The sequence below is a fragment of the Lathyrus oleraceus genome, chromosome 4 (assembly GCF_024323335.1).
Source record: "Lathyrus oleraceus cultivar Zhongwan6 chromosome 4, CAAS_Psat_ZW6_1.0, whole genome shotgun sequence".
Taxonomy (NCBI): Eukaryota; Viridiplantae; Streptophyta; class Magnoliopsida; order Fabales; family Fabaceae; genus Lathyrus; species Lathyrus oleraceus.
Genome location: NC_066582.1, coordinates 127,311,766 through 127,322,374, shown reverse-complemented (window position 1 = coordinate 127,322,374; position 10,609 = coordinate 127,311,766). Strand labels below are relative to the sequence as shown.

The following is a 10,609-nucleotide window of genomic DNA, read 5'->3' as shown; positions in this document are numbered from 1 at the left end:
GATACAGGACTAGTTCCAGGAACTAAATCAATCGAAATCTCAACCTCACGTTTCGGCGGTAAATCACTTATATCTTCCGAAAATACCTCCGCAAACTCACAAACTATTGGCAATTCTTCAATCGTCCTCTTCTCACGAATATCCAAAGTTGCCAACAACATAAACAACTCGGCACCATCTTGCACCGATTCATCAACTTGCTTAGCAGACACAAACCAATCTTCCTTAGCACCAACCTCAGGAAAAATAACTGTCTTCTCCAAAACAGTTGATATACACCCAATTGACTTCTAACCAACACCATCCTCGAATCCGACCTCTCTTCGGTTTCAGGAAAAGCACAACATTCTCAAAACAGGTTAACTAGCCAACACTGCACTCTTGCATGCAACACATAATTTCCAAGCTCGATACAATTGAACATCCAAGAGAAGCAGACGCTCCTCCCCCACTTATTTCATTCCCAACCTACCAATGGAAAATAAAACAAGCATCAACAGTGTTCTCACACACATGTCGCATACTAGGGAACAAACATAATTAAACAACCTGGCCGAACGGGCCGACCTGCTCTGATACCACTAATGTAACACCCCTTTTTCTACCCCAAAATACTTAACATATAATCAGAGTAAATAAGCACGCATATAAACAAAAGGGCGTCACATCGACGTTTTCAAAAACTAAAAGCTTTCAAAAACCAAACATCATTCATCATTAATATACAATACACCTGGTCATTTAAAATAACACATTCCAATTATCATGAATATTCAAGAATATGCGTTCGCAGCGGAAAATAATGAATATCCATGCATTTCATAAAATGATTCATGTCTCATACCATGATCATCTCTCAATAATCTCCTCAAGGTAAAATAAAACCATATTCAGAATCGTTGGCACTATGGCCTCCCAAACAGCAATTGCAATTAAGCATGTTCACAAGAAATAATATAATACCTATCCAAATAGGATACGAGTTCAATACTACTAATCTACCCCATGTTACATGACCAGAGCATTGACTCATTACCTAGCCTTCAACTAAAATACGGAAACTCTCTGGCTAATCTCGAGTGAGCTACCGTCCACTTACTTCAGCAATACTACTCCGGAGTATCTACACGATGCCATGTAAAGCATCATTCCAACAGAAGGGTGAGAATTCAAATCATTATGAAGAAGTATAATAAAGCACAATGATTAAATCAACAATTAAAGGAATCCATCACACTTCATATAACCATGTAAATAATATTAACCAACACTTATTTCACATGTTTCAAGCACGCATAAAAACTCAAGGAGTATAATATTCAAATCCAATATTATATTCCCAAAAATACACATAACTACAATTATCACATAATCACATACTTTGCCAAGTTATGTATCCAAACATCATCAAATTCAATTACCACATAACTCTAATGTGACTCAATGCAAGACATGTGACTCTATGCATGTGGTACTGCAAGTGAACCCAACGTTTCACCGCTTTCCGATTCAATATCTAGAATCCAAGCCACGCTCCCGATCCGGACAAGATCAAAGCCACTACGTCTATTTCCAATTAAGGATCAACGTCTACTGCGCCTATTTCCAATTAAGGATCAACGTATGCTACGCCTATTTCCATTCAAGGATCAACGTCTACTACGCCTATTTCCAATTAAGGATCAACTTATGCTACACCTATTTCCATTTAAGGATCAACGTCTAATACGATGTGAACCCACAGTTTCACCGCTTCCACCATGAAGCCGACCATGCCATGAATGAATATACAAATACAAACACATATGCAATTAAGATCATCTCTACCATCTTAACATTCCACATATCACCATAATTCAACTCTATGGATTATCCACCAATGGTACATATACACATTCATAACAATATATCATTCATAAATATAGGCTAATTATCAACTACGCACACTAAATCTCATTGCAAATGAATACGACTTTTTAAAATCTCAATTTTTCATTTTTTCAACAGTGGTAACCGGTTAACGCTCGGCGGGTAACCGGTTAACGTAAAACAGAATCAACTTCTTGTGCAGATTTTTAAGCAAGTAACCGGTTAACGCTCGGCGGGTAACCGGTTAACGTAAAACAGAATGCAGAATTTTCTGCGTTTTTCATCGTTGGAGGACTTTCGGACCTCCGATTTCGATTCCGTAAAAAGCCAAACGTTCAGAAAATTATAACAAATACAATACTCTAAGTATATAACGTTAATTTGCAGTTTTAACACAATCAAATCACCACAAATCAAGAATAATCATCAAAACCTAACAATTTCAAACAACCATACAAAATTAGGGATTTTAACCTAAACATACTTCTACCTATTGACCCGATCATACTAACCCATAATAATAAGGATTCTCCCCCTTACCTCTTCAATTTTTTGGAAACCCTAGCTTCTCTCTTGTTCTTCCCCTTTTCTCCTTACTTTTCCTCTTCTCTTTCTCTATTATTGTCAAATGATCAAATGAATCCTAATTCTCACTCTCGTCACCTCTTATATACTAGTATTACATTTGGGCTTAAGGAATGATACCTCTAATTTAGTTAATAGGCCCAATAATACCTAGTATTATAATATCTCTATTTAATTTAAATAAATTAAACCAACACAATTAACACACCAAATTAATTAATATAATTAATTATTCAATTATATCTCATATCAATTAAATAATTAATTAACACACCAAATTAATTAATATAATCAATTGTTATACTACCTAACAACCAATTAATTAATTAACACTCCAAATAAAAAAAATAAAATATAGTAATAATAATATAAGAAATAATTACTAAAATTGGGTTGTTACACCCAGACCATTTCTGGACTGAAAAACTAACCAAACTTCTGGTATTGGAGACTCCATTTTAACAAAAAAAAAGTGGGAATATCGGCCAAAGACTCTTACAAACTGACTTGCCCAGTTGGACAGAGAAGGGATAAAATCTCCCTTTTTTCGGGAACTTCACGCATTGCGCGAATAATATCCACAAAACTGACCCCAAAATTTTTGAGATGTTTTATTGTCTATCTTTTCTTTTTCGAACAAATCTAATGGATCAGGATAGGTATAAGGTCACCTATTTCTACTAAGAACCTAACAAAACTTTTACAAAAGGAGTTTATTTTTCACACAATAGTTTTTCGGTTGGATCGAGGTCCACTTATGGAACCCCGTCATCATTAGTATAGGTGCTTATTTACTAAAATACTGAGTTGGCCTTATCTTCTGCCACCAAGCATGTGTTACTAATTTCCCTTCTTAGCTTGATAGTGAATGTAGTGGTAGTCAAGCATATATGTGGCTAGATGAGAGAAGCATCTTTGAAGGAATTCTATTATAATAAGATATTTTTCCTATCCTTTCTTAGTTAGAAGAATAAAGTTGGGATATAGGAGGCTTACAAGCCTATAGAGTCGGAATTTGATGATAGAGGTTAATCATTACAAGCACTCTTAAGCATGGGCAAAAAAGAAGCAACATGATACTTACTAAATATGGGACATAAAGGAATATCCTTTAAGGCATTTCAGAAACCGGTATGATTATGTCTCTGTTTGTTCCCAGAAGGATCCCAAAGAATCAATCTCTTTTTTAGTTGTTGAATCTCTCTTTGATTGATCAATGTGTGATATTCTGAATCCTCCTTACTAATGAATCGAAATCCTCTCTGGATTGATTAGAAGATCCTTTCTATCTACTCCGATTGAGAGATGGCTCCTTTGTGGTCGTGAAGTTTAATGTTGAACCTTTGTCGACTTAAAATACCCAGGATGTGCCTTCTACTTCTGGAGATCCTTGACTCTCATTGAGAGGGATTGCACCCTTTTATCCCTTTTCTAAACTAAATCTCTTATCAACTACGAGTCGAAGGGGTGGGGGTACCTAAACATAGCTCCTCAGTGGCACCTTCAAAGAGAACCTCTTCCTGATATTGGTCTTTCTACCGATCTTGATCCTTAAGCTTATTCTTACAAAAACCTATCCACCTTCAATAACCCACCTACCACATAAGTATCAGATAAGAGGAAATCCCCTGCCAAAAGGAGAATACTCCCACATAATGTTCGTTAACAGTTCCTTTTCCTCTTTTTGAATTGGGATTCGATATGAGAATCTCATTCTTCTCAATAGCCATCCCAAGAAAACCTAGTTTGAAGAGAACACGTGTTATTCTCACCCTAGACCAGTCATTCAGTCAACTAAATATTTTCGTTCCATCATTAAGAGTGAAATGTTAGTACATCGAAACTGACATTAGACATGTGTATGTTTTCTCTCTCTAACTTGAGATAAATGCCATCATTTTGCATTGAAAAGAGATCAGACATGTGCTTCAAAAAGAATGCGAATGAGACATGACATAAGGGATTCTTCGCATCTTAAGTGCTCAAAGGTATTAATTTTATTCTCTCCCCTAGGAGGATTAGAGTCGTCTCCCTTACTAAATGAATCCCTCATAGGTTGAACTAGTATTAATAGCGACCGACTTGCTGTCAATTGTCAATCTTAAGGGAAACCTCCCTTTCTCGAAATCTATAAGTCTCAATCTATGGGAGATATTCATAATTATTAACTAAGAAATCAATACTACCTGACACATTTCTTCCACTTATGAGCTTTCTAGGGCTCATGATGAGCTTTATCGTGCCCTGAACATCTCCTCCTATAAAGGGCTCTATCAAAATCTCTGTATTTGAATTGGTTTTCTTTTTCGATTATCAAATGCCAATGTATTTTCTCCTTAAAGGAATTCCAACATGTAGCCCATTATCCGACATTTCCTTTCACTCTGCCTCTTTTTCTGGGTTAGGACTTGCGATTGATTCGTCGAGTGGGAGTGCCATGACTTTTTCTATCTATGATGGTTTGGGAGTCATTTAAGCTAGTCATAATGCTAGTGAGAAGGAGTCAATTAATATGAACGTTACAGTCTTTTTGGGAAGTATAGTTTGGTTGTCTTACTGGCTGTAATGCTTGCTTCCAGGATTGAATAGTGATTAGGCATATCCTATCTAACTAGTGAGTATTTGTAGATACTTTTTTCGCGCTTATTTATGTTTATATTTATCGATTAGGATGTCTTTTTATTTAGTTTTGAATTCAGCAAAAAATCAAAACGTAATTGAAATGGATTGAGAGATGAGTGTAGGATTCAAAGAAAGGATTTAGCTACCCATTCTAGAACATAAACATGAAGCCTGATCCTAGAATTATATTAGTAGGTAAGGCTTATTATGGAACATGAATAGAAATCCTGGGAGGTCGCCCAATGTTTAATAACATATCTAGTTTCTTCCTAGTTTTCTCTTTCTTTGTCGTGGACTAATGTGAGAAGCCCTATTAAGTGACTGATTGTGTTGAGTCAGATACCTCTTTAGAATGAAATTTACCTCTACCTACTATAGTACTCAAATGATTTGGTTCCTTGAAAGCGCGCTCTGCTTGATCTGGAACTACTACTAAAAATTCGGGTGATAGACAAAAGCGTCGGTCCATCTACCCTAGTGTATAAAAAGAAATTTGCAATTTTTACAGTAGCGAGGAAAGCTTATTGACAGTCCATTAGGATTCTAGTGGATTTTTCCACTTATGATTTGTGTTCACAAGAGCGAGACAACTCAATGTCTTACAATGTCCGGAAGGATGTTTTAGGAAACCCAGACACCTATGGAACATCCCTGAAGGATGGAACAACATGATGAAGAAGGCGACGAAAGTGTAGAGGAAAATCTGGGAATAGAACAAGGAATTCTCTAAAAAGGGGAGGCAATGAAGTAGTATAAATTTTGAAGAGGAGATAACCTGTTCTTGAACTTAAGACTATGTGCGTTGCATGCTCGATCTAGCAATTGTTTTGATGAACTGCCATTCAAAAAGAAATAAGAGAAAGCAAGTACACCGTAGCTATCGATAGCTCTTCCATCACCCTATAACACACCCTCTCTAAAAGTAAGTCCTTTGCTAAAGTGCTCAAGGGGATTAGTCGTGCAATTCATCGTGAAAAGAGGAAGTCTCCCTTAGCTAAGGATATACCATATCTAGTGACAATGTTTGCTGGTGAAATGCTACCTTACTTGTGTTTTATGACTGTCTTTCCTCCTTTTTTATGCTTTCTTGAATTTAAAAAGAACCTAACATCTTAAGATCGGACAGTGAAGTTGAACTCTAGTTTGAGGATAAATTTTCTATGAAAAGAAAGAGAGGTCTTTTCTATCTAAACTTTAGACCCTCGGGAAGATGGTAGGCTAATCCATTTAATGAAAGTTATGACAACTGAAACTCGTACCAGAAGGCATGAGTGGTAGTCAGTTGCCCTCACTTTCCTCTTTCCTTCCGATGAAGGGATCTTGCTCTCTTTTCTCTAAAGGGTTAGTCCTAGTTCTATTAAGGGCCTAGTTCTGGACTTGCTCGACAAAGTGTTAAAGGTTAGAGGTAAATTCTAGTGTGAACGTTGGAGTTTGCGCTTAATGGAGGTCTTTATTGCCCTCTCTATAAGGGAGATAAGATCACCTAAGTCTCATTATAGATTGATGTCTAAAGGATATTTTACCCTTCTTTTTATGCTCATTTGGTAGAAGAAGTCAGAATAGAAGAATTTAAGGGCTCGTTCTTCATGGCTTCCAAACTCTTACCTTTCCACGAGCAAGTTGACTTAGTCTAGTCAACCAATAGTAGAGGAAGGCTAGGCTTAACACTACGAATGTGGTAGTTTACTAAGTCAATAGGTGACTAGAGTTGTTAGAAAGTGAATCATAAGTAGTTGCAATAGGACCAAGGGCGTGCTTTAACTAAAGGGTACACTTTTCTTCATCCAGGATTTGTAGGAGTTTCCTTTCAAAGGACTTTTAAGAACCCACCCTTGATCCATTAGTGGATATGCATCACATAACTAAGCCTCTATTTAATTGATGTCAAAATAAATATGGATTCTTTAAATAAATATATGTTAGAGATGACTTTCCCTCTCTTCACTCTTTGTTAGATACTATCAGTGGAAAGCAATCCAACTCCTCTTGAAATGACAACCAACCAAGATAGGGAGTCTAAAACTAGCAAGCACTTACGAGAAGAAATGATATTTAGAAACCCTATCTTCTCTCTTTAACTAGAGAGGTCGGTAAACTTGAGTTTAGAGCCAGCTCGATTCGGGATGTTGGAACACCAACTAAATCCTAAACTGACTTCGGAACAGGTTTGAGAGCTTCTCAATTAAAAGTCTTTCCCATCTAATGTCATTTGATCCTTCAGCTTCTTCACCAACTAGCTAAATTGAAAGCTTAATTCTAAAGACGATAGTAGGCTTGAGGGGGATCAAAATAAGGATTCTCAGTCCCCTAAAAAAAGAAAGCTGGTTAGATTGCAATGTATGCCTATGGAAATAAAATTAATGTAAAACAATCCATATGATCATAATAAAGAATTTCCTATACGTCTTTTAAAACAAGAATTTTGATGGATCAGGATCCCATAAAAGATTTCTCTCTCCCATTCAACGATGATCTCAGTAGTGTGAACTATTGTAACAAGGATCTAGCCAACCAGTGGAGTAAGTGGAGGACATTAATAAATGATTTGATATACTACCTCGGCTTTATCTATTGGGACTTGAATTCATTTTGCGTCTTTCACGAATTAGACAGCCTTTCGAGTCCCTTATATCGTAAACAAGTCTTGAAGGTCGATCGATAAAGAGAGCAGATTGATAAGTAAAGTTACAAATAAATGATGATATAAAGTAAAGGAGGCAAAAAGCAGTAGTGCGTCGAATAAGTGACCCTATACCGAAGTCTCTACCTCGTCTATGGATTAAACCTCTTTCTTCTCTAGTTGATGGAATGAGTGAGTGAATGTAATGGTGTGAGCATAACTCATAAATGGAATATCATCAAAAGAATGAATCTAGAGAATTGCGTAGATAGTGGTGAAATCTTCTTCTAGCAGCCTTGCTTCCTCTACCAAAGGAAGGAACTCGGCTTGGAAGCAAGTCAGTTACTCTCATAAGTAGAACTTCATTTTCCTGTATAGCTAGTAGGCGGATAAATTAACTCGTGCAAAAAAAAAGAGTGTAATATCGAGGGAAGGACCAGTCCCCGACTAACTAATAGAGATTGAGGCAAGAGAAGTAGCTCTTACGAACCCTTTTGTTTTAAACTAAGAGATTCTTTATGTTGTTATATGAAGTTTAAGGATTAAAGGGGAAGCAACAACAAACATGTGTTCAGCATATAGCTATGCTTCTTCTCTTATCTAATTGATCATCATAAGTCTTTTTCTCATTGATTAAAGTAAAGATTTTTTTTTAACTAAACTCAACATGAACTTGTACTTCCAGTTATACGTATACTTATACAATGGTAACTTATACTTATACTTATACTTATACTTAGAGTCAGGGATGGTGGTTCTATTATCCATCCCTCTTGAATAATTTGAGACAATCCCTTTTCTTCCTATGAAGATAGGTGACTTGTATTTCTCATTCACAAATGCCTCTTTGTTTATGACTCTCACTCTCAGTTTGGTCTTACTGCTGATTCATTTTGTTACTAAAAGAGGAGGAGGAAGGTCAATACCCAATGCTTATGAATCCTTGGTAGATCTTATTTATGATTTTGTGCCGAACCTAGTAAACAAGAAAATAGGTGGTCTTTCCGGAAATGTGAAATAACTGTTTTTCCCTTGCATCATTGGCATCATTTGTAATCTTCAAGGTATGATACCTTATTTATTCTTATTACTTTGGGTCTCTCATTTTTCTATTTTTATTGGCATTACTATATTGGGATTTGAAATAAATGGACTTTATTTTGTAAGTTTCTTATTACCCGCAGGAGTCCCATTACCGTTAGCGCTTTTTTTAGTACTCCTTGAGCTAATCTCTTATTGTTTTCACACATTAAGCTTAGGAATATGTTTATTTTCAAATATGATGGTTAGACATAGTTTAGTAGAGATTTTAAATGGGTTCACTTGGATTATTCTATGCATGAATGATCTTTTATATTTCATAGGATATCTTGGTCCTTTATTTATAGTTCTTGTATTAACACGTCCGGAATTAGGTGTATCTATATCACAAGCTCATGTTTCTATGATATAAATCTATATTTACTTGAATGATGCTACAAATCTCCATCAAACTTGCTTGTTATTTATTTATAATTGAACAAAAGCGGGGTTATAAGTTTCTCGAGCTAGGTTAAGTTCAACCAATAGCTTCGGGTTCTTTCACTCACAGAAGACCAAGCCTTGCTACTTGAAAAATAGGTAATTAGAATTTAGCCTTTTTGTAGTCCCATAATTTTAATTCAGGGGATGACCTTGAGGAAGAAGCCTAAGGCATACCCAGAGAAAGGAAACATGTTATAATTAGGGTATCACATATCGATGGGAAGCCAGCCAACCCTTCTCCTTTTATAATGTCGAGCTACTTCATACCTTATTCTATCAATAACATGCTACTTTGTTCCCCTCCTTATCAATCGAGTATCTCCGCTCCTGACTCTAACAAGTATGCTTCTAAACTCTAAGCTCTAAAGAACCTGAAATTAAACATACATGTCCCTTATTCTATCAAACAAGCTTAAATCCATCTCCTTATAGAAATGCAATTACGATCCTTTAGCGGTTAAGTAGGATTTATTCATAACTGAAGGGATAGGTTTTAGTCTTGGTTCAAGGTGTGAAGAGGGAGGTTGTCCCAAAAGGAAAGTTACAAGACGAAGTAGCAGAAAGATAGAAGTATTGCACCCTTCAATGCCTTTTCATACTGATTATGTAGAAGAAGTAAGATAGAAGGACTAGCCCCTTACGAAATGATCTTACCTGGCTTTAGACTCCTTTCAAGACACAAGGGACATCAGGACGCTAACTTTATTGCGAGCAAAAATAATATTATATTTTCCTTCTTTTCTACAAGGGAATAACTGTCACAAGTTAAATGAAAGAAATTTCGCTTTGACTTCGCAATATGGGAACTACATATATAAGCAATTTAAGTGACTATAGTAGGGATTAATTAAAAAAATTGAAATATGCCCCTATCTTAATATGCCTTAGGAAAGTCAAAGGATGGGTTCAAAGTGAAGAATTGGGGCTCTACTATATTCCCCATCTTCTTACTGAGGAAACACATATCTAACGAAGCCAACTCTCGTTCTTTATCTATGGGAATATGAAAAGTAGACCTGCCATGCTTCGAAGAAAGGTAGTTCCCTGAGGCCTATCTATATTATTATATATACGATGCACCAAGGTTTCTAGACGTTTAGACTGAAGTCTAATAAGGAAAGATTCATTTTCTCTAAAAGTAATAACCTTTTTGTTGTCCCACCAGATTTATAATGGAAATATTAGAGGAGACATGGGGGTTCATTGAGGTAGAGTAAGGCATTCATGTGAGCTTCTGATATTATCAGGAGACCTAAGATACCCTAGCATCTTATTGAGTTGTTCAACCACACTAAATTCACTGTTCTTGATGATCCTCAAGAATTCTGTTATTTATTGCTTCATCTGTTGCTTCACAGGTTAAGTATCTCCCATTTTATCCTTTCCTTC

The 10,609-nt window shown here is 36.1% G+C and overlaps 1 pseudogene; it reads left to right on the top strand.

Moving 5' to 3' along the window:
• Positions 1 to 8,363: 8,363 nt before the first annotated feature.
• LOC127135278 (ATP synthase subunit a-like) lies at positions 8,364 to 9,215 on the top strand (annotated as a pseudogene).
• The last annotated feature ends 1,394 nt before the right edge of the window (positions 9,216 to 10,609 follow it).